Source organism: Convolutriloba macropyga, chromosome 2 (assembly GCF_964194025.1).
Source record: "Convolutriloba macropyga chromosome 2, txConMacr16.3, whole genome shotgun sequence".
NCBI lineage: Eukaryota > Metazoa > Xenacoelomorpha > Acoela > Convolutidae > Convolutriloba > Convolutriloba macropyga.
The window spans coordinates 62,609,645-62,636,487 of NC_134469.1; positions in this window are offsets into that span (position 1 = coordinate 62,609,645).

Below are 26,843 nucleotides of genomic sequence, written 5' to 3' on the forward strand. Positions count from 1 at the left end.
ATGCAAATTAGCCATACGCTGTACGGAACCTAATGCCGTATATACTTAGACCTTAAGTTTCAGCGCGGGAGATATATTGATTTATCTCTTTCTTTTAATTTTTGTTATTGGGCCTTTTCTTTTTTTTAATTAAGTTTTCGGAAAATTTTATCCTCCAGTCATATAAAACGTTGAGTGAGGCAATCAGAAGTCAAAAGTGAAAGTCAGGTGAAGCGAAAAATTTGACAAGAGGTTTCTAGTTTGGAGAAAAATATTGAAGGAGAAGTTTAGAACTACAATTGAAAAAAAAATTGAATAAAGATACAAAAGGTTTATCTGGGACGGGTAGTAATCTCACAAATCTGTGGGGCAAAAAAATTGTTGGCAATCAAAATTAAGATTTTTTAAGATCAGCCGGTTTAATAGCAAGGTATCGCTTTAGCAAGGTTTTCATAACTTCAGAATCAACAACATGAAGCAAAGATTGGTTAAGGTTCCAAAAATGAGCAGAAAAAATTTGCAAGACAATTTTGACACAAAAGAACAAAAATGACAGAAAAATCAAAAATTGAAAAAAAATGGGAACGAAATTTTGACTTTTTTTCGCAAAATTTTTCAAAACTTAGGATTTAAAACCAAAATTTTTCATGCTAAAGAGTACGTTCGATCTAATCTGCAGTTCAACAAAACTGGTTGCATATATAATAGTCAAACTAATCATAAACGTCAAAAAGTTTTTAAGAACTTGAAACAAAATGAAAAAAAGAATTATTGAAAAATTGACGAAAATTTGTGAAAACAAAAATCAATTTCGTATAGCAACTGACCAATAAACCATTGACCTTCATCAAATATAATTTGATATCAAATTAACGGTTTTTATAGAGAACGAAAATATGTCTGAATCTGGGCTCAAAGATAACCATTCGGAGTTGTCCCGGGCTGCTAATAACTTAATTTAAACTGAAACTGGGTAAAATTTATATGATTAACGATGGTTACTTCTTGTTGATATCTAAAGTTCAGCTCAAACTTGCTATAGCTGTTTTGATTGGTTCATTTGCTCTGACAAATCAAACGACATTATAATTGACTACAAGATGTGAATTTAAAAAATCAGTTTGCTAAAAAAAGATTTTGGGCCTCAATTTATAAACAAATTTCTTTGAAATTGTTTTGCTTGCTGTTTGAAATGGCCAAGTTAAGAGAAACTGTATAACCATCCAAAGACATACAAAGTCTTCTTTGACAAAACACTGGGAAAGTCCCAGCAAGATTTTGTTCAGCAGAATTTTCATGATAGACATTGGCATCCAAACTTTCATAAGTTTGTGTGCAATCATTTCTAATTTTTTGCGAAACGGAAAAGTGTTGTGAAATTTAGATTGTTTGTCAAGTATTTTGACTAGATCTTTTCTAATTTTTTCTAGTTTTGCTTCAATGCGTGAAGAAAAACCGATTTGTAAAAAAATGTAGGTCAGCAATATTTATACTGTTGTTTTATATCCAGGTCCGTCGGGCTCTGTTGAATTGTCCTGTTCTGTAATTACACGTTATTTTATATGGTAACTGCAAGTCGTCTCTGCATGCTGAGCTGGGATTCCCGGTGTAAAAGACTTTTTGATAGATGTCACAGCATTCAAGGTGTACATAAAGCACCTTTTGTAGTAGTCTATGCATTTTGTAGTAGTCATTATACAAAATATTACATACTTAATCGATATACAATAACTCTGGTAAATATATCCTGGTAAATCTTGTCTGCAAAGCAGAGAAAATTAACATTCCTTGTAATTACAGCTAAAAATCCTTTTTTTCTGCCATGAAAATCAAAGGAAACGCAGGAAAACGCGTATGATTCCTCTACTTCACGCCAGAAATGGTCAATTTCAAGCAAAAAAATAAACAACTTAACAAGTGCCAGGAAAACTGGCCGACAGGGCGTTCAGCCGACAAAGGAAAATGAAAAATTTAGCCGACTGTTTTATCATAATTGGTAAAAATAGTCCATAATTGGTCCATAAATCAGTAGTTCGTTTGTGATAGATTCATAACAAGTCCCACGGGCCGCTGAGCCATGGCCATGGCCCGCGAGGCAGGGCTAGATGCGGTAAAGTACAAAATTTACTACCCGGGTAGACCTTCGTTATACTAGTTGATGAACAAACTGCGGTATATTTGTCTGCATGAGAATTAGTTTTAAATTGGCCAATCACAGCTTTAGAATAAGTTTTATTGCTCATTTTACTTAAATTGTCGGTTAGATTTCTCATTTTTTGGTTGTCGGGTTAACGCCCTGTCGGCCAATACGGCGGCCACCCGCAGGGATACATCTAGGTAGAAAAAGTTTATAACTGTCCATTTTTTTCGGCCATCAAAACCAACATTATAACCGTGAAAAGCTGACCCACTCTGAGCGCTAAGAAACATTAATATTGGTTTTCAATAATGACCTTGAATCAAAAACTTTAACTTGCAAAAAAAGAAAATAATAAATACTCAATGCGTTGTAACTGCTGTAAAAAAGAAAGTGAGGATAGAACAAGTAAAAACTACACTTTCGGGAGTCTTGGGAAACAAAAGTGCTTTAAATTTGAAAAGAAAGATTTTAATGGTACAATTAACTCCCTCTACACTTTTTTAAATTTTTAACAATTCAATATTTTGAAGGCTATTAAGATGCCGGCCTTTTTTTGGCTAGTTTTTCTCAGTATTCTAGTCGTCTTAAGAACGACCTGGATATCCCGGTAACTTCCCTAAATGCTTCCCGTTTACTCTGTTATAATCCCAGGAAAAGTCACGTTTTCAGATAATTTGATAATTGTCAGAAAAAATAAGGTTACACTAATTTTTTGGGGAAATTCAGTTGTCTTGGTAATATCCCAAAAAATGCCAAGTTATCCAGATATTTTGTCTGAAAAGTTGTCGGTAACGGCGTGATATGTCTAGAAACTACGAATCTTTTCCGTTTACGCCCTCCAACTTAGTGGATGCATATTATTCACACTATCCAGACTCACGTGCTACATTTTTACGGTACAAACGGAAAAGAAACTGCCACTCACTGTTAAATGTCATTCCAGTTGGAAGTCTTGTAATTATTCCTCCGGAAAATTGTTCACAATTATCGAGAAGATACCAGAGAGTTTTCACAATAATTGGGAAACGTCGTACTTGGTTTAGAAACACGCAGTCATAAAAAATTTAGTTTCTTGTTTGAATTTTGTGAGTTGCTGTCTGTATGAAGAGAAGCGCTCGCTTAAGCATAATTGCAACTTCAAATAATCTTGACCAGTCTGATTCACATTAGTCGCCTCTCGTGACAATTTTTCAACTCATAAAACGATTGAATAAAAAGTTTAAAAAATTTTATCTGGTCAGCAGACCAGACGAAAAATGCGAACCAAAATGACGAGAAGTAATCTCACAAATCTGTGGTGAAAAAAATTTGGTAATCAAATTGAAGGTCAGAGGGTTGAATGGCAAGGTATCCATTTAAAAAGGTGTTCATATCTTCCGAATCAACAATATGAAGCAAAGATTGGCGCAATTTCCAAAAAGGAGCAGAAAAAAATTCGCAAGACCATTTCAACTCAAAAGAACAAAAATGACAGAAAAATCAAAAACTAGAAAAAAGGGGCAAAATTTTGGCTTTTTCGCAAAATTTTCAGAACTTAGGATTTAAAAACAAAATTTTTAAAGCAAAAGAATATGTTCGATCTAATCTACCTTTCAAGAAAACTGGTTGCAAATATATAGTCAAATTAATCAGAAACATCAAAAATTTATTAAAAATTTGAGACAAAATGAAAAAAGAATTATTGAAAAACTGACGAAAAATTGGTAAAAACAAAAATCAAATATTTCGTACAGCAACTGACCAATAAATCAATGGCCTTCATCAAATTTATTTCGATATAGAAAACAAAAATATGTCTAAATCTGAGTTCAAAAGCTTCAAAAACTGATCCTTTCGCAATGAGTTTGGGTCTTCGCAGCAATTTGCGCACATTTAGTTTTTGGAAGACTACTGAAGCCAGCTCAGGGCTTATAACGCAACTTATTGTCCTTTTCGTTTACCCCTTTACCCGTCATGTTTATTACATTTTCAAACCTCATTCCAGTATTTGAATTAGGAGAAAGACACAAACAAGTCGTTTACGTATTTATCTTGCCTTGAGTTTTCTTTAATAGTTTCAAATGGTAAACACAAGATATTTGGTTGTTTTTATCCTAGACGGCACGGCGGCTTTTTTCAAAAATAGATCTCAAAATCATGTTAAGCTGTCCTGCAATTATGTTAACTAGGCAATTTAGTGTCAAACTTTTACTAAAATTTTCTTGATTGGCAAACGTTTTTTCATCAAATATTTTTTAGGTCTGTGCTGGGTTTAATTTACAAATATACTTTGCGTATGATATACGACAAAATATTTTGTTTCTGATCTTAGTTATCAGGTCTTCGATTATTCGTATAATAGTGTTAGTGTTAGAACATTGTGGGGCTTACCTTCTCAAAATTTTATAATATGAATCCCTCAGCCCTGAAATAGTGTTCGTGGAAGGAGTAGAGCCGTTTTGTGGACACTAAAACTGCCAGGTGACATAAAATTTAACCAACATGTCTCTTCAACTAACAAATTAGGCTTGTTAAAATAACTAGAAACCACTTTCCGTGATAATTACAGGTTAAAATACCATCGCATTGTCGGAAAACTGAAACCAATTGGATACAATACTGAAACCAATTGAATTCAATACTGAAACCAAACTAACTTTATTTAGGATATTCTTCCTAGGTCCTTATAAATTTTAATATTTACAATTCCTGGATAAACTTCTCGAATTAATTCTTGCTTCCTATCACAGGATACAGTGAGTGAGGTGATCAGATGTCAAAAGTGAAAATTTAATGAAGCTAAAATTTTAATCGAAATTTGAAATTAGGTTAAGAAAATTATTGCCGGTCAATACGGGAAACACAAATGGAAGAAATTGAACATAAAATAATGAACTCCTCTAACTGATAAGCTGAGCAGTTGAACATTATCACACAAAAATACAGGACAAATTCTTGCAAAAAATTGGCGAAAAAAAATTAAACGCTGTGATCAAACCAAAAACTTTCTTGATATCAGTGAGTCAAATAGCAAAGTGTACAGGTAAAAGGATGTTGGAAAATTCAGAATCAACAATGTAGAGTAAAAGTTCCAACTCCAAGCACAGGATAAGTAAGTTTGCTTGATCAAAAGGCTAAAAAAACAAATGTAGCAATATTTCAAAAAATGGCTAAAATTTTGCTTCTTTCTCCAACATTTTGATAATAAACAGATTTTTCGATGTCAAAAGATAAGTTCGGTTTGATCTGCGGTTGAAAAAACTGTTTGGATGTACAATATTCAAACATATCAAAACGACAAAAATTGTTTAAGGACGTGAAACGAATAGGCAAAATTTAACGACAAATTGACGAAAATTTGAAAGTAAACAATAAAATAGGGCGTTTGTCATAGTTACCGAATAACAATTGTCAAACTTTGTTCGACAACAAATTAGCAAAGTTTAAAAGGAAAGAAAATGTGTTTGACTCTGGATACAAAAACATCAAAAACTGGCCTTTTCACAAAGAATTGGAGTCTTCACACCAATTTCAGCAGATTTTGTTCCTAACTAACAATGCCAACTCATTGACTCAAACATAAACTTAATCCCATTGGGTGTTACGTTTTCACCCGTCACTTTTGTTCAGTTTGACTTTTCAAACGTCAACCGAGATGTTGAATTTAGAAAGATAAACACAAACAAGCTTTTGTCATATAAACAAAATTCTTTGAAATTGTGTTGTTTGCTGTTTGAAATGGCCAAGTTAAGAGAAACTTTATAACCTTCCAAAGACATACAAAGTAATTTTTGACAAAACAGTGTGAAAGTCCCAGCAAGATTTTGTTCAGCAGAAATTTCATGATGGATATTGGCATCCAAAGTTTCATAAGATTGTGTGAGATCATTTCTAATTTTTTGCGAGACCGAAAAGTGTTGTGAAATTGAGATTGTTTGTCAATCATTTTGACCAGATCCTTTCTAATTGTTTCTAGTTTCGCTTCAATGCGTGAAGAAAAACCGATTTGCAAAAAAAATGTAGGTCAGCAATATTTATACTGTTGTCTTATATCCAGGTCCGTCGGGCTCTCTTGCACTGTCCTGTTCTGTTATTACACGATATGTTATATGGTAACTGCAGGTCGTGTCTGCATATTGAGCTGGGATTCCTGGTTTAAAAGACTTTTTGATAGATGTCACAGCATTCAAGGTGTACATAAAGCACCTTTTGTAGTAGTCTATGCATTTTGTAGTAGTCATTATACAAAATATTACATACTTAATCAATATACAGTAACTCTGGTAAATATATCCTGGTAAATCTTGTATGCAAAGCAGAGAAAATTAACATTCTCTGTAATTAGAGCTAAAATTGCCTATTTTCTGCCATGAAATTCAAAGGAATCGCAGGAAAACCCCTATGATTCCTCTACTTCACGCCAGAAATGGTCAATTTCATGTAAAGAAATAAACAACTTAACATGGTGCTAGGAAAACTGGCCGACAGGTCGTTTAGCCGACAAGGAAAAATGAGAAATTTAACCGACAGTTTTATCATAATTGGTAATAAAAGTCCATAATTGGTCCATAAATCAGTAGTTCGGTTGTGATAGATTCATATCAAATCCCACGGGCCGCTGAGCCATGGCCATGGCCCGCGAGGCATTGCTAGATGCGGTAATGTACAAGGTTACTACCTGGGTAGACCTTCGTTATACTAGTTGATGAACAAACTGCGGTATATTTGTCTGCATGAGAAATAGTTTTATATTGGCCAATCACAGCTTTAGAATAAGTTTTATTACTCATTTTACTTAAATTGTCGGTTAAATTTCTCATTTTTTGGTTGTCGGCTAAACGCCTTGTCGGCCAATACGCCGGCCACCCCCACGGATACATCTAGGTAGAAAAATTTTGTACCTGTCCAATTTTTTTGGCCATCAAAACCAACATTATTACCGTGAAAAGCTGACCCACTCTGAGCTCTAAGAAACATTAATATTGGTTTTCAATCATGACCTTGAATCAAAAACCTTAACTTGAAAAAAAAGAAAATAATAAATACTCAATGCGTTGTAACTGCTGTATAAAAGAAAGTGAGGATAGAACAAGTAAAAACTACACCTTCGGGAGTCTTGGAAAACAAAAAGTGCTTTAAATTTGAAAAAAAAGATTTTAATAGTACAATTAACTCCCTCTACACTTTTTTAAATTATTAACAATTCAATATTTTGAAGGCTATTAGGATGCCGGCCTTGTTTTGGCTAGTTTTTCTCAGTATCCTAGTCGTCTTAAGAACGACCCGGATATCCCGGTAACTTCCATAAATATTTCCCGTTTACTCTGTTATAATCCCAGCAAAAGAGTCACGTTTTTCTGATAATTTGATAATTGCCAGAAAAAAAAGGTTACACTATTTTTTTTGGGAAAACCCAGTTGTCTTGGTAGCATCCCAAAAAATGCCAAGTTATCCAGATATTTTGTCTGAAAAGTTGTCGGTAACGGCGTGATATGTCTAGAAACTACGAATCTTTTCCGTTTACGCCCTCCAACTTAGTGGATGCATATTATTCACACTATGCACACTCACGTGCTACATTTTTACGGTACAAACTGTTAAACGGTCACTGTTAATTGTCATTCAAGTTGGAAGTCTTGTAATTATTCCTCCGGAAAATTGTTCACAATTATCGAGAAGATACCAGAGAGTTTTCACAATAATCGGGAAACGTCGTACTTGGTTTAGAAACACGCAGTCATAAAAAAATTTAGTTTCTTGTTTGAATTTTCTGAGTTGCTGTCTGTATGAAGAGAAGCGCTCACTAAAGCATAATTGCAACCTCATGTAATCTTGACCAGTCTGATTCACATTAGTCGCATCACGTGAATTTTTTTCTTAGTGACCAGAGATTCTTTTGTGATTTTCAATTTCATTAGGTCGAATAGCTACGGCCAGTTTAGCTTCTATGTTGAAAAACAAGTCTAACACATACAAATTGGCCATACACTGTACGGAACCTAATGCTATAAGTACTTAGACCTTAAGTTTCAGCGCGCGAGCTTTATTTGTTTATCACGTTTCTTTTAATTTTGGTTATTGGGCCTTTTCTTTTTTAAACTTAAATTTGCGGAATAAATTCTATTCTTTAATCATATAAAACTTTGAGTGAAGCAATCAGAAGTCAAAATCAAAAATCATGTCAAGCGAGGAAAAACTTGACGAGAGGTAAAAACGAGTTTGAAGAAAATTATTGGAGAAATTGGGAAGCACAATACAACAATTGAAAACGATTGAATAAAAAATACAAAAAATTTTATCTGGTCAGCAGACCAGACGAAAAATGCGAACCAAAATGAGGGGAAGTAATCTCACAAATCTGTGGTGAAAAAAACAGGTGTTAATCAAAATGAAGGTCAGTGGGTTGAATGGCAAGGTATCCATTTAAAAAGGTGTTCATATCTTCCGAATGAACAATATAAAGGAAAGATTGGCGCAACTTCCAAAAAGGAGCAGAAAAAAATTCGCAAGACCATTTCAACTCAAAAGAACAAAAATGACAGGAAAATCAAAAATTAGAAAAAAAGGGGCAAAATTTTGGCTTTTTCGAAAAATTTTCAGAATTTAGGATTTAAAAACAAAATTTTTAAAGCAAAAGAATATGTTCGATCTAATCTACATTTCAAGAAAACTGGTTGCAAATAAATAGTCAAATTAATCAGAAACATCAAAAATACTTGAGACAAAATGAAAAAAGATTTATTGAAAAACTGACGAAAAATTGGTAAAAACAAAAATCAAATATTTCGTACCGCGACTGACCAATAAATCAATGGCCTTCATCAAATTTAATTCGATATAGAAAACAAAAATATGTCTAAATCTGAGCTCAGAGGTTTCAAAAATTGATCCTTTCGCAATGAGTTTGGGTCTTCGCAGCAATTTGCGCACATTTAGTTTTTGGAAGACTACTGAAGCCAGCTCAGGGCTTATAACGCAACTTATTGTCCTTTTCGTTTACCTCTTTACCCGTCATTTATATCCTATTTTCAAACCTCAATCAAGTATTTGAATTAGGACAAAGACACAAACAAGTCGTTTACGTATTTATCTTGCCTTGAGTTTTTTTAATAGTTTCAAATGGTAAACACGAGATATTTGGTTGTTTCAATCCTGGTCGGCACGGCGGCTTTTTTCAAGAAATAGATATCAAAATCATGTTAATCTGTCCTGCAATTATGTTAACTAGGCAATTTAGTGTCAAACTTGTACTAAAAATTTCTTGAATGGCAAACGTTTTTTCATCAAATATTTTTTTTAGGTCTGTGCTCGGTTTAATTTACAAATATACTTTGCGTATGATATACGACAAAATATTTTGTTTCTGATCTTAGTTATCAGGTTTTCAATTGTTCGTATAATAGTGTTAGTGTTAGAACATTGTGGGGCTTACCTTCTCAAAATTTTATAAAATTAATCCCTCAGCCCAGAAATAGTGTTCCTGAAAGGAGTAGAGCCGTTTTGTGGACACTAAAACTGCCAGGTGACATCAAATTTAACCAACATGGCTCTTCAACTAACAAATTAGGCGTTTTAAAATAGTTAGAACCCACTTTCAGTGATAGTTACAGGTTAAAATACCATCGCATTGTGTGAAAACTGAAACCAATTGGATACAATACTGAAACAAATTGGATACAATAACTAACTTTATTTAGGATATTCTTCCTAGGTCCTTATAAATTTTAATATTTACAATTCCTGGATAAACTTCTCGAATTAATTCTTGCTTCCTATCACAGGATACAGTGAGTGAGGTGATCAGATGTCAAAAGTGAAAATTGTATGAAGCTAAAATTTTAATCGAAATTTGAAATTAGGCTAAGAAAATTATTGCCGGTCAATTCGGAAAACACAAATGGAAGAAATTGAACATAAAATAATGAACTCTTCTAACTGATAAGCTGAGCAGTTGAACATTATCACACAAAAATACAAGACAAATTCTTGCAAAAAATTGGCGAAAAAAAATTAGACGCTGTGATCAAACCAAAAACTTTCTTGGTATCAGTGAGTCAAATCGCAAAGTGTACAGGTAAAAGGAAGTTGGAAAATTCAGAATCAACAACGTAGAGTAAAAGTTCCAACTCCAAGCACAGATAAGTAAGTTTGCTTGATCAGTTGGCTAAAAAAACAAATGTAGCAATATTTCAAAAAATGGCTAAAATTTTGCTTCTTTCTCCAATATTTTGATAATAAACAGATTTTTCCATGTCAAAAGATAAGTTCGGTTTGATCTGCGGTTGAAAAAAACTCTTTGGATGTACAATATTCAAACAAATCAAAACGACAAATGTTGTTTAAGGACGTGAAACGAATTGGCAAAATTTAACGATAAATTGACGAAAATTTGAAAGTAAACAATAAAATAGGGCGTTTGCCATAGTTACCGACTAACAATTGTCAAACTTTTTTCGACAACAAATTAGCAAATTTTAAAGAGAAAGAAAATGTGTTTGACTCTGGATACAAAAACATCAAAAACTGGCCTTTTCACAATGAATTGGAGTCTTCACACCAATTTCAGCACATTTTGTTCCTAACTAAAAATGCCAACTCATTGACTCAAACGCAAACTTAATCCCATTGGGTGTTATGTTTTCACCCGTCATTTTTGTTCAGTTTGACTGTTCAAACGTCAACCGAGATGTTGAATTTAGAAAGATAAACACAAACAAGCTTTTGTCATATACATCTTGCCATGAGTTTCGTTGAAACGTTTTGAGTGGTAGTTAAGAAGAGATTACAATTTTCAATCTTTACCCTAGCACAGTAGTCGTTTTGATAAATTGATCTTAACATCGTTTTAAATTGTCCTGTAATTATGTTAAGTAGGGACTAGACGTGTAGTCTTAAAATACTTCTTTGTTTTTGATCAACTTTATCAGGACTTCAATTAATTGTATCATGGTGTCAAAATTATTTTGTTGTCGGACTTACGTTCTCAAAATTTGATATTTTGTATTTCCGGGGAAATAGTCCTGCGATAAGTAGTGCTACTTTTTAGCCACTCAGTTTGTCGGCGATATATAATGGATAGATAGATATTAATAGATAGATAGAAGAACTAAAAATTTATTTTTAGCTCACAAGCTAAGCAATTTTGAGCTTACTACAGGCAAAATACTGTCATTTTGTTTGAAAAAGGACACCAGTTGTATACAATTACGTTTTTTCATGTTTTTATATGTTCTGTAGTAATTCCTTTTATGAATTGTTGTTTACAATCATTCGAAGCAGTGAGTGAAGGGATTCAGAAAATCAAAGTAAAAACAATGTGAAACAAAAGATTTGATTGGTAGGTAAAACGAGGTTGAAAATTTTGCAGGACAATATGAGAAAAAAAGGAAGACAGTTTATCACACAATCATAGTGATAATAAACTGTCAACACTTGGCGTTCAACGCAAAATTATTTGGCATCATGAAGTTTGAATAGCATAGCATTCATTTTAATTAGTTTTTACACCTTCAGAATCAGCAATGTAAAGCAAAAACTGACGCAAAAAAACACATTCAACCCATTCTGCAGTTCAAAGAAAAATAATTGGACATATAGTTGCGAAATAAATCAAAAAAAGACAATGACAAAAAATATAGACGTCAAGTGAGGTGCAGGGTCTAGGTTCAGATGTTGTGAGAATTTCACTGATCAATTGAATAGTTTTTTTTGAACCTCGTCGGAGTGCATATTGCCTCACTAACTCAATAATTGAGAGATAAAACAAAACTTCTTTGCGTTTAGCATTATAGATGGAAGGGATTAAATATCAATTGTTTCAATCAATTTTCTTCTTTCGCCCTTCAAAATTTTTGGTTGTTGTTGCCGAAAATTTGCTGTTGCACCAAAGTCTGATTACTCGTAAATTTAACTATTGCAAAGTTTGGGTGAACATGTATTGCCATGTTGCTCAACAACTCTTTCATTTTCACGTTGTCTTTGATTTATTGTTCCAAATAATTTATTTCCACTGACTTAATTCAGTTCTCAAAAGCATTTTTACTCGCAGCTAATTTTTCCGCTTCGCGCTGCGAAAACTAAAAAAAATCTCAGAAACTGTGCTTTAAACTTGACAATAATGTTTTTGTCATTTTGACCACTCGCCTGATCGAAAGAAATGATTAAAAATAATCAGAGAAATTATAGATATAAAAAAAAAATTAGAGAAATAAGAGCTCTGTCTGAGACCTCTACGATTGAAAGTTGATGCGAACTATGGTCAATCGTGTTTGAATCAGAAATCGGAAAAGGAAGTTGACTTCGTTTTTTGACCATGTGTGTTCTTTGACACTGTTTCTAAGACAGGCTATACTATTGATTGATTGTATTTTAGAACTCATCAATCACCTCAAAATGCTCCTGAAACTCGTGCTCGTGATGACTTTGCTGGCTCTGATCCAAGCTGACCTTGTCTACAGACGCCGCGGGAATTCAATGGGATGGAACCCAATGAGACGCGACAACTCTAGAAGAGCGCCTAACTGCGTGGATAAAACTCTGGTTTGCAGAGATGACGAATACTGTGACATTAACGACAATGCCTGCTACTATTGGAGTCCCGCTTTTCTGTGCGAACAGGACTGGCAATGTCCTCAGGAACTATTCTGTGCCCAGGTCGAGGTGGCCAGACCGAAGTGACCCCTGATCAGACGAGTTTCGAGCGCACACATGTTCCGGGTGCGCTCGAATTACATGGTCTGGAAAAAGCTTCGAGCACACTTTCGTCTGGACAACGGTCTGGAACTTGTCTGATCAGGGGTCACTTCGGTCTGGGACGGTCTGATCAGAGGCAGTTTCGACCGCACTTTTGTCTGATCAGAGAGACGTTTCGACCGCACATTTGTCTGATCAGAGGACGTTTCGAGCGCACTTTTGTCTGATCAGAGACGTTTCGACCGCACTTTTGTCTGATCAGAGAGACGTTTCGACCGCACATTTGTCTGATCGGAGGACGTATCGAGAGCTGAAATAGGTTAAATACTGTCGGAAAAAATCTACAGTTGAACTAACGAACAACTTTTTGAGATTTTCCAGTATGTTTTGGGTGTGTTCCCTCCTCCTTCTCTCAACCGGGCTGGGGACCGGCTACGGCGGAGTTACAAACAAACAACTATAGGAGATTTTGAGCAGAGCATTCGGTAAAAAAAACCGTGCTCAAGCTCCATCTCCAAAAATAAAACAAATTAAAATAAAACAAATTAAAATAAAACAAATTAAAATAAAACAAATTAAAATAAAACAAATTAAATAAAATAACATCAGAAATTTATATTAATATTTTTGAAAATAGAATAAGCGAATAAGTCGAAAACTCCGATTGAAATACGAATCTTTTTCTAGGAAAGTTAGGCGAACCATTTTTTTTTGCATTACAACCTAAATAGTACTGGTAGTCTGGGATATCAATTTGGTTCACTTTGAACAACTCCTTGACCCGATAAAAATTAACTATTTTTTAAAATTATTTAAAATTAACTATTCGAATTAATATAAAATTAACGTACGAAAAACTAACTTCCTTCCTAGACAAGCTGTACCAAAAATTCTTTTTGTTTTACACTCTATATACCCTGGAGATACTCCATACAGAGTTTGGTTCGATTTGAACAACTCTTTGACCCGATACAATTTCTATATTTTTGAAATTAGAATAAGCGAATAAGTCGAGATTTCCGATTGAAATATGATTTTTTTTCTAGGAAACTTAGGCGAACCATTCTTTTTGCATTACAACTTAAATAGTACTGGTAGTCTGGGATATCAATTTGGTTCACTTTGAACAACTCCTTGATCCGATAAATTTTAACTATTTTTTAAAATATAATAAGCGAAAAAGTCGATATTTCCGATTGCAAAACGAACTTTTTTTCTAGGAAAGTTAGGTGGACAATTTTTTTCGCATGACAACCTAAATAGTACTGGTAGTCTGGGATATCAATTTGTTTCACTTTTAACAACTGCTTGATCCGATAAAATTTCTATATTTTTGAAAATAGAATAAGCGAACAATGCGAAAATTCCGATTGAAAAACGAACTTTTTTCTAGGAAAGTTAGGCAAACCATTCTTTGGGCATTACAACTTAAATAGTACTGGTAGTCTGGGATATCAATTTCGTTCACTTTGAACAACTCCTTGACCCGATAAAATTTCTATATTTTTGAAATTAGAATAAGCGAACAATGCGAAAATTCCGATTGAAAAACGAACTTTTTTCTAGGAAAGTTAGGCAAACCATTCTTTTGGCATTACAACCTAAATAGTACTGGTAGTCTGGGATATCAATTTCGTTCACTTTGAACAACTCCTTGACCCGATAAAATTTCTATATTTTTGAAATTAGAATAAGCGAATAAGTCGAGATTTCCGATTGAAATATGAACTTTTTTTCTCGGAAACTTAGGCGAACCATTCTTTTTGCATTACAACTTAAATAGTACTGGTAGTCTGGGATATCAATTTGGTTCACTTTGAAAAACTCCTTGATCCGATAAAATTTAACTATTTTTTAAAATATAATAAGCGAAAAAGTCGATATTTCCGATTGCAAAACGAACTTTTTTTCTAGGAAAGTTAGATGGACAATTTTTTTCGCATGACAACCTAAATAGTACTGGTAGTCTGGGATATCAATTTGGTTCACTTTTAACAACTGCTTGATCCGATAAAATTTCTATGTTTTTGAAAATAGAATAAGCGAACAATGCGAAAATGCCGATTGAAAAACGAACTTTTTTCTAGGAAAGTTAGGCAAACCATTCTTTTTGCATTACAACTTAAATAGTACTGGTAGTCTGGGATAACAATTTCGTTCACTTTGAACAACTCCTTGACCCGATAAAATTTCTATAATTTTGAAAATAGAATAAGCGAACAATGCGAAAATTCCGATTGAAAAACGAACTTTTTTTCTAGGAAACTTAGGCGAACCATTTTTTTGCATTACAACCTAAATAGTACTGGTAGTCTGGGATATCAATTTGGTTCACTTTGAACAACTCCTTGATCCGATAAAATTTAACAATTTTTTAAAATAGAATAAGCGAAAAAGTCGATATTTCCGATTGCAAAACGAACTTTTTTTCTAGGAAATTTAGGCGGACCATTCTTTTTGCATTACAACTTAAATAGTACTTGTAGTCTGGGATATCAATTTGGTTCACTTTGAACAACTCCTTGATCCGATAAAATTTCTATATTTTTGAAAATAGAATAAGCGAACAATGCGAAAATTCCGATTGAAAAACGAACTTTTTTTCTAGGAAACTTAGGCGAACCATTTTTTTTGCATTACAACCTAAATAGTACTGGTAGTCTGGGATATCAATTTGGTTCACTTTGAACAACTCCTTGATCCGATAAAATTTAACAATTTTTTAAAATAGAATAAGCGAAAAAGTCGATATTTCCGATTGCAAAACGAACTTTTTTTCTAGGAAAGTTAGGCGGACCATTCTTTTTGCATTACAACTTAAATAGTACTTGTAGTCTGGGATATCAATTTGGTTCACTTTAAACAACTCCTTGATCCGATAAAATTTAACTATTTTTTAAATTATAATAAGCGAAAAAGTCGATATTTCCGATTGCAAAACGAACTTTTTTTCTAGAAAATTTAGGCGGACAATTCTTTTCGCATGACAACCTAAATAGTACTGGTAGTCTGGGATATCAATTTGGTTCACTTTTATCAACTCCTTTATCCGATAAAATTTCTATATTTTTGAAAATAGAATAAGCGAACAATGCGAAAATGCCGATTGAAAAACGAACTTTTTTCTAGGAAAGTTAGGCAAACCATTCTTTTTGCATTACAACTTAACTAGTACTGGTAGTCTGGGATATCAATGTCGTTCACTTTGAACAACTCCTTGACCCGATAAAATTTCTATGTTTTCGAAAATAGAATAAGCGAGCAATGCGAAAATTCCGATTGAAAAACGAACTTTTTTCTAGGAAAGTTAGGCGAACCATTTTTTTTGCATTACAACCTAAATAGTACTGGTAGTCTGGGATATCAATTTGGTTCACTTTGAACAATTCCTTGACCCAATGAAAAAGACCTATTTTCAAAATTCGCTATTCTCGAAATTCGCAAACTTCCGTATGAAAAACTAACTTTTTTCCTAGACAAGCTATACCAAAAAGTCCTTTCGTTTTATGCTCCAATTACACAGGGGATACTCCACACCAAGTTTGGTTCGATTTGAACAACTCCTTGACCCGATGAAAGACCCTTTTTTTGAAATTAAATATTCGAAATAATAGCAAATTTCCGTATGATAAACTAACCTTTTTCCTATACAAGCTATACCAAAAAGTCCTTTTGTTTTATGCTCCAATTACACAGGGGATTCTCCGTACCGAGTTTGGTTTCATTTGAACAACTCCTTGACCTGATAAAATTTCTACATTTTTTAAAATAGAATAAGCGAAAAAGTCGATATTTCCGATTGCAAAACGAACTTTTTTCTAGGAAAGTTAGGCGGACCATTCTTTTTGCATTACAACCTAAATAGTACTTGTAGTCTGGGATATCAATTTGGTTCACTTTGAACAACTCCTTGATCCGATAAAATTTAACTATTTTTTAAAATATAATAAGCGAAAAAGTCGATATTTCCGATTGCAAAACGAACTTTTTTCTAGGAAAGTTAGGCGGACCATTCTTTTTGCATTACAACTTAAATAATACTGGTAATCTGGGATATCAATTTGATTAATTTGAACAACTCCTTGACCCGATAAAATTTCTATATTTTTGAAAATTAAATATTGGAAATAATCGCAAATTTCCGTATGAAAAACTAACTTTTTCCTAGGAAGACTATACCAAAAATTTTTTCTGTTTTACACTCTAGCTACACATGGTATACTCCTTACCGAGTTTAGTTCAATTTGGACAAGTCCTTGACCCGATGAAAAAGACCTATTTTTAAAATTCGTTATTCGCGAAATTCGCAAATTTCCTTATGAAATACTAACTTTTTTCCTAGGCAAGCTACAGCAAAATTTTTTTTGTTGTACACTCTAGGCACTCATGGTATACTCCATACCCAGTTTGGTTCACTTTGGACAACTCCTTGAACCGACGAAAAAAACCTATTTTTAAAATTATTTATTTGAAATAATAGCAAATTTCCGATTGCAAAACGAACTTTTTTCCTAGGCAAGCTATACCAAAAATTTTTTTTTGTTTTACACTCTTTATACCCTGGGGATACTCCATACCGAGTTTGGTTCGATTTGAACAACTCCTTGACCCGATGAAATTTCTATATGGTCTTAATTTGCCCAACTTGATCGATTTCGCATTCTTAAATATCTTCCAGACTTTCGCTAGTACTTGCCCAGGTTCGCACTTAGCTTGGAAATTGACGAAATTTATAGAGGTTGCGAGATCTAAATCAACTTGACGTCTTGTCCTATATAATTCCTTGTCTTTTTTAAAACCTTCGAAACATTTAACTCTTATCTCCTTTCTGCGTCCTGCTGGACCCAAGAACTCATTAACATTAACTCCCTGTCCAGGTACATGGTCGTCAAAATACGTTGACTGCATCTCACTTGATCTAAAATACTCAGTTCCTGCTATTAAAATGACCTTGGGAACGCCCGACACTCTGATCTGCGCTCTACAGCAGCGCGCGCAGCCATTCTGCGACGTGCAACACTGGGTATGGTACGTGCTAGTATCCACGGGCGGGGGTATGCTCGTGTAGCTGCTGGATGTGGTGGGGGGGGGGGGTGGGTGGGCTCTGAGACTTTCTCATTACTTTCACTAACTTACTATCACCATTTGAACGTTCCTGATATATTTCGTTTCATATGCACCTCCTTGCAGGTTAATTATAATGGTCTAGCAGGACAGCGCTTCATAGCACACCTCCTGCTGTCAGTTGACATGCTCAGTCGGCGTATGGCTGTCATTTGACCACGGGGCACGCAATTCGAATTTTTCATATGGTCAACGGATATAACTTACCTGTAAAGAGGATCAAACTCAAGTTGCATATTTCAAAAGCTCCAAAAAAGGAACCGGTTGTATTATAGCTATATATATATATATATATATATATATATATATATATATATTCAGGATCTCCAGCTATATTTTGCCTGCTATAAGCCGACCCAAGCTATACAGCTATATTTGGTCGCCCCAGGCTTATTTTAAAGGGCAATTTCTCAAAGACTACTGAACGGATTCTTAAAAATGAAGGTGTTTTTGAATCAAGAAGAAAAGGGCTATCATCTGGAGCAAAAAAGTTCCGAAAAACAGTTTTTAAATTTTGATGATTTTGACCCACTGGTCCAAAACAGCTGATTTTCGGCATTTTTTAGTGTAAGCGGAAAAACCTGATTGTAGGTCCCAGCGAACCCTTTAATGATATACATGGTCGTAAAGAAAATTAGCTAAGCTTCCTTTTGAGTTATAGAACGCTCTCCAATTCTCTACATGCTCGAAGTTATTAACAAAAATAGCTTTGAAAATTCAAAATTTATCGAAATTTCGAACTCGACTAGGTGGTACTCCTTGACCATTTTCTCAACAAAATTCAAAAATCTTTATCTGAAAAATGGTTTAGTGGTAAAGTTCTGATAATAAACTGCACGACGAGTACAAAAAAACATAGTTTCGACGTAAAAACACTAGATAAAACCAGTAAAAAAAATGTCAAAAAAAGCTTTTTTTTTCGTTTTTTTTTGCAATACTTTTGAGTTTTTTGACCCCATATTTTCGTAAACGATAACTTGTGTATACTGATCTCAAAAGTAGAGTTCCTGAGCAGAATAACAAGCATACATATGCAATATTTCAGTTTTATATAGGTTAAAAATAATCATAAATTCATAATTTCCCCCAAAAAAAACGAGCAAATTTTTGGAAAATTCCACAATTTTAAGGCGTAAATGATAAACAAATGATCATTTCTGTTTGCGCAAAATTTATTATGCTTAGCTCAGTTAATTTTGTAGAAGATTTTTAGCTTGAAGTAACTTAAAAACAATAAACCAAGTGTTTTTTATTGTGAGAACAGTGAAAAAAAATTTACCAATTTTAGACTCAACAAAAATTGTTTCAATAAATAAATTGCTTCAATGCAAGCTATGCCAAATTTTTCTTTTGTTTTGACTTTAACACATGCAAAGTGAACTCCGTAACGATTTTAGTTTGAATTGAACATGTTATTGACGAGCTCAAAAATACCCAACTTCATAAAAAGTTAGTCGAATAAATCAAAAATTTACCTAACAGCAATTAATTTATTATATATATAAGCTATAGCCAACCTTTTTTTTTCATTCTAAACTCCAAACAAAGTGAGGATACTCCGCGCAAAGGTTGGTTTGATTGGGATTGCTCTATGGTCTAACCAAAAAGAGAATGTTTCAAGTTTAATTCTTCGAATTAATCGCAAATATCCGTTTCAGAGCTAAACTGTCCCAGAGGCAAGCTATAGCTGTAATCTTTTTTGTTCTACCTTCTATGTACACTTGGAATTCTACATGCCAAGTTTGATTTATTTTTAACACTTTTATGACCTAATCAAAAAGACCTATTTTTGAAATTACTCGTTTCAAATAGTCGCAAATTTTTGTACGAAATTCTAACTTCTTCCAGAGGCAAGCTATAGCTAAAACTTTTTTGTCTCAGTGTCTGCATACTTTGGGGAAACCCCATAACGAACTTGGCTAAATTTAGAAAATAATAACACCTATTGAAAAAAATCAATTTTTAAAATTACTTATTTGAAATAATCACAAGTTTCCGTACGAAAACCTAAATTTTTCCAGAGATAAGCTGCAGCTGATTTTTTTTTGTCTCAGACTCTACTTAACCTGGGAATAGTCCATACCGAGTTTGGTTGGGCTTGCAGAAAACAATGAATCAATCCCAGGTACTATATTTTCACTACTTTTGTCTCCATTCAACACTTTCCAGTTTTACTTGCATCCAGCTGATTTTTTTTTGAAAAATTGCAAGCATAATTTGAAAATAAATTACAGCAAGATTTCAAAAAGTTTGGTTGCGGGAGGGTTATTTGTTTGCTCCATGATATAGAAAAAATGATTCAAAAATGAAATTTTTTAATATTCTCACTACTTTTGTCTCCTTTCAACACTTTCCAGTTTCACTTGCATCCAACTTTTTTTTGAAGAATGGCAGGTATAATTTGAAAGTAAATTATAGTAAAATTTCAAAAACCAAGATTGCGGGGATCAGTTTGTTGCTCCATCATGAAGAAAAAATGATTCAAAAATAAAATTTAATGATATTTTCACTACTTTCGTCTCCCTTCAACACTTTCCAGTTTCACTTGCACCCGACTCATTTTTTTGAAAGATTGCAACTATAATTTGAACAGAGATTACAGGAAGATTCCAAAAACCTAATTTGGGAGGTCGGTTTTTGGAAGAGACAAATGAAGTGCAAATTTAATTTTTTTAATTTTCAAATCATTTTTTTCTCTATGGCGGAGCAAAAATTCGACCCCCAACCTAGGTTTTTGAGTTCTTGCTGTAAACTACTTTCAAATTACTCTTAAAATTTTGCAAGAAAATTAGTTGGGTGCAAGTGAAACTTGAAAGTGTTGAAGCGAGACAAAAGTAGTGCAAATATCAAAAATTGTATCTTTAATTCATTTTTTCTAAAGTAGTGAGCGAAAAATCGAACATCCCAACCTAGGAGGTAAGCTGCAGCTGATTTTTTTTGTCTCAGACTCTACTTAATCTGGGAATAGTCCATACCGAGTTTGGTTGGGCTTGCAGAAAACAATGAACCAATCCCAGGTACTATACTTTCACTACTTTTGTCTCCATTCAACACTTTCCAGTTTTACTTGCATCCAGCTGATTTTTTTTTGAAAAATTGCAAGTATAATTTGAAAATAGATTACAGCAAGATTTCAAAAAGTTTGGTTGCGGGAGGTTCATTTGTTTGCTCCATGATATAGAAAAAATGATTCAAAAATGAAATTTTTTAATATTCTCACTACTTTTGTCTCCTTTCAACACTTTCCAGTTTCACTTGCATCCAACTCTTTTTGAAGAATGGCAGGTATAATTTGAAAGTAAATTGTAGTAAAATTTCAAAAACCAAGGTTGCGGGGATCAGTTTGTTGCTCCATCATGAAGAAAAAATGATTCAAAAATAAAATTTAATGATATTTTCACTACTTTCGTCTCCCTTCAACACTTTCCAGTTTCACTTGCACCCGACTCATTTTTTGAAAAATTGCAACTATAATTTGAACATAGATTACAGGAAGATTCCAAAAACCTAATTTGGGAGGTCGGTTTTTGGAAGAGACAAATGAAGTGCAAATTTAATTTTTTTTATTTTTAAATCATTTTTTTCTCTATGACGGAGCAAAAATTCGACCCCCAACCTAGGTTTTTGAGTTCTTGCTGTACACTACTTTCAAATTACTCTTAAAATTTTGCAAGAAAATTAGTTGGGTGCAAGTGAATCTTGAAAGTGTTGAAGCGAGACAAAAGTAGTGCAAATATCAAAAATTATATCTTTAATTCATTTTTTCTAAAGTAGTGAGCGAAAAATCGAACATCCCAACCTAGGTTTTTGAGCTCTAGCTGTAGTCTATTTTCAAATCAATCTTTCAATTTTTCATAAGAATCAGTTGGGTGCCAAGGAAACTGAAAAGTATTGAAAGGAGACAAATGTGGTGCAAATATAGAAAATTTTTTTAACCAAATCAATTTTTATATATGATGGAGCAAACTTTCGTCCCCTCAACCTAGGTTTTTGAGTTCTTCCTATATTGTGCTTTCAAGTTGTTTTTGCTTTTTTTTCAGTTGGGTGCAAGTGAAACTGGAAAGCGTTGAGGGGAGACAAAGGAAGAGAAAATATCAAAAAAATTTTTATTGAATCATTTTTTCTATATGATGGAGCAAAAAATCGACCACCCCAACCTAGGTTTCTGAAATCTAAGTTTAAATAATCTACGTTCAAATTAAACTTGCATTTTCTCAAAAAATTAGTTGGATACAAGTGAAACTGGAAAGTGTTGAAAGGAGACAAAATTAAGTCTATGCAAAATGCAAGTGTAATTTGCATTTTGCATATACTTACTGCAAGTATATGCAAAATGCAAATATAATTTGAGGTATATTACCACAAGGTTTAAAAAACCTAGGAAAGTGCATGTATCATTTGAAAGTAGATTATCACACGATTTCAAAAGCCTAGGTTGGACGAGTCGAGTTTTCGCTCAATCGTATAGAAAAAGCTATTTAAAATGAAATTTTTTGATAAACCTTAAACATCTTAAACACCTTAAACCATAAACCTTAAAAGCCACGTGACCAAATCCTTAAAGGGAAGTGCAGGTAATTTGGAGCTAATGTCTTCAAAAGTTTGGGATAAGAAGACCCGCGCCGTGAAACCTCGGCCCGGGGTCTGGGACAATATTTCGAGCGCACTTTAGTCTGGACAATGGTCTGGAACTCGTCTGGACAATGGTCAGGAACTTGTCTGATCAGGGGTCACTTCGGTCTGGAACTCGTCTGATCAGAGGCGGCTTCGAGCGCACTTCGAGCGCACTACGATCTTCGAGCGCACACTCGTCTGATCAGAGGTCACTTCGTTCTGCGACGGTCTGATCAGAGGTCACACTTGTCTGGGACGGTCTGATCAGGTCAATTTCGAGCGCGACCTCAACCTGGGTGACGCTAGCAGAGGACAGTGCTACTAAGAAAAAGGAAAAGAGAGAAAGAAATAAGGAAAACAATCAAAAACATATACTTATATTAATCACTCATATCTAAATTTTGATGAACGCAATGTAAGCCGACGTAAAAGCAAGTGGAATGTTATGTAATAATTACCTCTCAGAAGCAATAAATTGTAAAAAATACAAGCCGTGCTTCGCCCTAAACTTTAACTAATGCTGATTAAGTGCTATTGCTGAATTAACTTTGGTGATCTCTCGAAAATGTGATCTCTACTCATTGCATATGTTTTATTATTGGCCTTTTTGAATAAACATTCTTATTAATAAATCCTTTTCGAGAATAGAGATTTACTATGAAAGTGTGTAAAGGGAAGAGTTGATTGATATTATAATATATCAGCCAGTTTCTAATTCAACTGAGCCAAAAACCAATCGACAATATTATCGACAACCATTCAGGCATATATATTTTAAGCAAATTCCATCTATTGTAATACATCGCAAAACTAACATTGTTTAATTTGTGGTTGTGTATTCGAATTTAAGGCAAAAATCGAATCAATTTGAAAGATTATTACTTCTGCTTAGAGCACAAATTGGAACAAGAACTATTGTTTTTTATAATAACACACTCTGTGATCAATTGTCGTCAAAACAATTGTCAAATAAACTTCACCAATTAAAACAGGTTTATAAGAAGAACGAGTTTCTCTTCGATGGGTAGTCCAGCGGAGAGGACTAGCGTTATCTTTACATAAACTACTTGTGTAGCATGTCAGCTCTAGTTCAAACAAGGGGGCTCGGTAATGTGCGATCGCATATAAGGTTCCGACCCCGCTCATCGATATTGGCATAATTGGCATAATTGTCTATCAAATGAGGAACAGAAAGAAAAACCCAAAAACTCAAGTATGTTTCAAAAAAAATTGATGTATGAACGAAAAGATAGCCTCCAAAGCAAATAACTCAGTGGAGTAAAAAATGATGAATTAGATTGATAAGATATGCCAATATTAAGAAAGCGAGTCAAGAAGAACAGCAATAACAAACAACAACAAACATTAATTACATCAAAAACTTTATGTCCGTTTTAAAAAACAAAACTTAATAACAAAGTCAAAATAGCGTCAGATAAAACTGAAATTAAACAAAATAACTTGAAATTCACCAGAAAAGATACTAGACCATACGAGTCCATAATAAGGCTTGGTAAAAATTAGACAAATAGAAACAAAAACAGTAGAAAAAATTTGCTTTTTTGAAAAAAAAAACAATTAATTTCAAAGTAATGAAAACCATTATAAATCTACTAAAATATCACTTTGATTAACAATTATCAATGCTTCTACAGATAACAATTAAGAAAGGTCTGTATTCACTTTTTAATGCGGCTAAAAAAGAACAAAAAATAGACAACAAACAAAAGACAATGCGACCTCTCAATAATGAAACTAGGTAACAAGTAGACAAAAAAGAAAAAAAAAAGACAAAATAAAGTAATCCTTGTTTTTTTTTTGAAAAAAATAATTTCCGAAGAAATGAAAGCCATTAATTATAAAATGAAATAACAAAATAGGCTCGTTTATTCTTCCAAAGGAAGCCCTTGAGACCGGCGATTATCCAGAATAGGTCCTATGTCTAAAAAAAGAACTTCAAGTAAAAAACCCGTGTCGAAGCCAATAAATTCGAAACGAATTCCTTAAAAACGTTAGATTTTGTGACACCAATCCCTGTTGACACCTTCTCTTGGCAATAATAATGTGACTAAGTAACAGCAGACAAATTGCTAAGTGTTTTTTTCTATTTTGAAAAACAACTGTTTTCAAAGTCATGAAAGCCATCAGCTACCTTCTAATATCAGAATATCGGTTCATCTATTTACCATGAAAAACCAATGAAACCGGGTCATTGTTCAAGAAATTTCATACGACTAAACGGACAAAGTAAAAACAACAGTCAAAGACGAATTTAAAAACTCAATTAAACTCTTGGAGAAACCGTAAAAAACCATAATCTATATCTTTAAGGAATTTAATATTATCAATTTTACCTTATTCTGAACGCCAATAAGGTGATATATGAACGAATGAACACAATCCGAAATATTTTTGGGATTGTAACAGTCCAAGATTGATCCAAATCTAATTCTGCTAATTTTTCGATAGATAGAGATATTTTATTAATTATAGATTAAAACTAAATGCCGCATTTTTGGTAATCAACAAATAAAGTTAGCAAAGAGCGGAAAAGTTTCAATTTCCGAGCACTCGCAATGGAAATTGAAGTAGAAGTAGCCCTCTATTGAGTCTACAAAGATGCTGTTAGTGATGTTTGGGTGCGCAGTTCCTGAAAATTTAATCAAAGTAAACTAAACAAACTCATTTTGTGCAGTTTTTGATGAAAAAGTATGAATTTTGTGAAATTTTCAATAAGAATTGTTGACAAAAAAACTGAATTAAAATAGCCGACAATATTTTTGTCTTTAAAAATAAAATCAACAACACTTTCTCGAAAAGTTTTAACAGATTATAGCAGAATTGGAGAAAATTGTTCTCAAAAATTAGGAAAATGTGAATAAAATCAACGGAATTCACTCTATTTTCTCAGAACTTTACACCTCGATCACTCCCTGTGAAAAATAATTACCGATAACTCCCTCAATATTCTTTTTAATTCCATATTCTACGCTGGACAAGCTTTCTAATGATACCAGTCTCAACACTCTACGATGAATATATCGATCGGTCAAAATTGTCTGAACAAAAAAAAACACATTTGAGAGGTTTCGGAAAAATAATGACAAGAGGTTTCGGAAAGAAGAATGACAAGAGCTGACTGAAAAAATCTATAACATTTTATCACCCTAAATTATGGTTGCGATAATGCATCAGGGCAGGAAGATTGATTATTGATTATCATGCAACTTTCATAAAGTTATTATTCTATCTAAGCGGTGCTGTTTCCAGAAAATTATTGAAATGGTTTTATTATCATAAATCTAAGTCCATTAATACATACAAAAATCTTTACTAATTGTTATATGGGTTCAAAATTTTTTGACATCTAAGGAATTTTTTTGCTCATCTCTGCCAGTGATCAGTAATTTGAGGTTCTACAACCTATGAAAATACAAACGACCGAATAACCCGAAAAATTAGCGAAAAGGTTGTGAAATGAGCACAACAGTATAAACAAAGTTTTTATGCGTTTTTGGGAAGCTTCAACAAAATTTTTGTCTAAAGAAGAGGTTATTTCTTATGATTTTATTCATTTTTGTTGTTTATAAGCTGCATAATCGCACTCAGTGTTTTTTTCAGCAATCGTTCGCTTAAAAGTCAAATTACAATAGAAAGTGGAAACAAAATCGCTCAAATAATAAAAATAACTGAGAAGTTTTTGAAACTTTTAAACTTGTTATCTTTTTAGTTGGAACATGCAAATTCAATTTATCGGCGAAAAAGGAAATGTATGCAACAAAAAATCACAAAACATTGAAAAAATATTTTTAAAATCATAAACAGAAAAAATAAGTTAATTGACTGTGAAATAAAAAATTTGAAACACTTTTTTCTATTTTTTTCCTTATAAAATTATTGAAACTTGATTCCTCGATAGATTGCGGCAATTAGCTAATTTTTTTGCAGACTGACTAAAATTTTAGTTCATCACTACAGCTGATCTTTAGAATATCCATAATTTCGAGTTGTAGAGACGAAAAGTTTTGCTGAAATATGAATAACCGCTGATTCTTTCAATAGTTTTTTTGATGCTAAACAAAAAAACCGATTTTTAAAAGACCATTCTTGTTATGACAAATTTGACTGGCACTATTATTTTTCTTTCGATTTTTTTTGATAACATTTTTTACACTGCGTACATTTTTTGCATAAACAATTCTTTTATTATCTCTTTACTTGTCAATTTTAACGTTGCTATTTCCCTTTTTAAAAAATTCTGGAGTTTGGGAGAGAATAGCACATAAAGACAATTATGACTATGACTTCTGCTTTC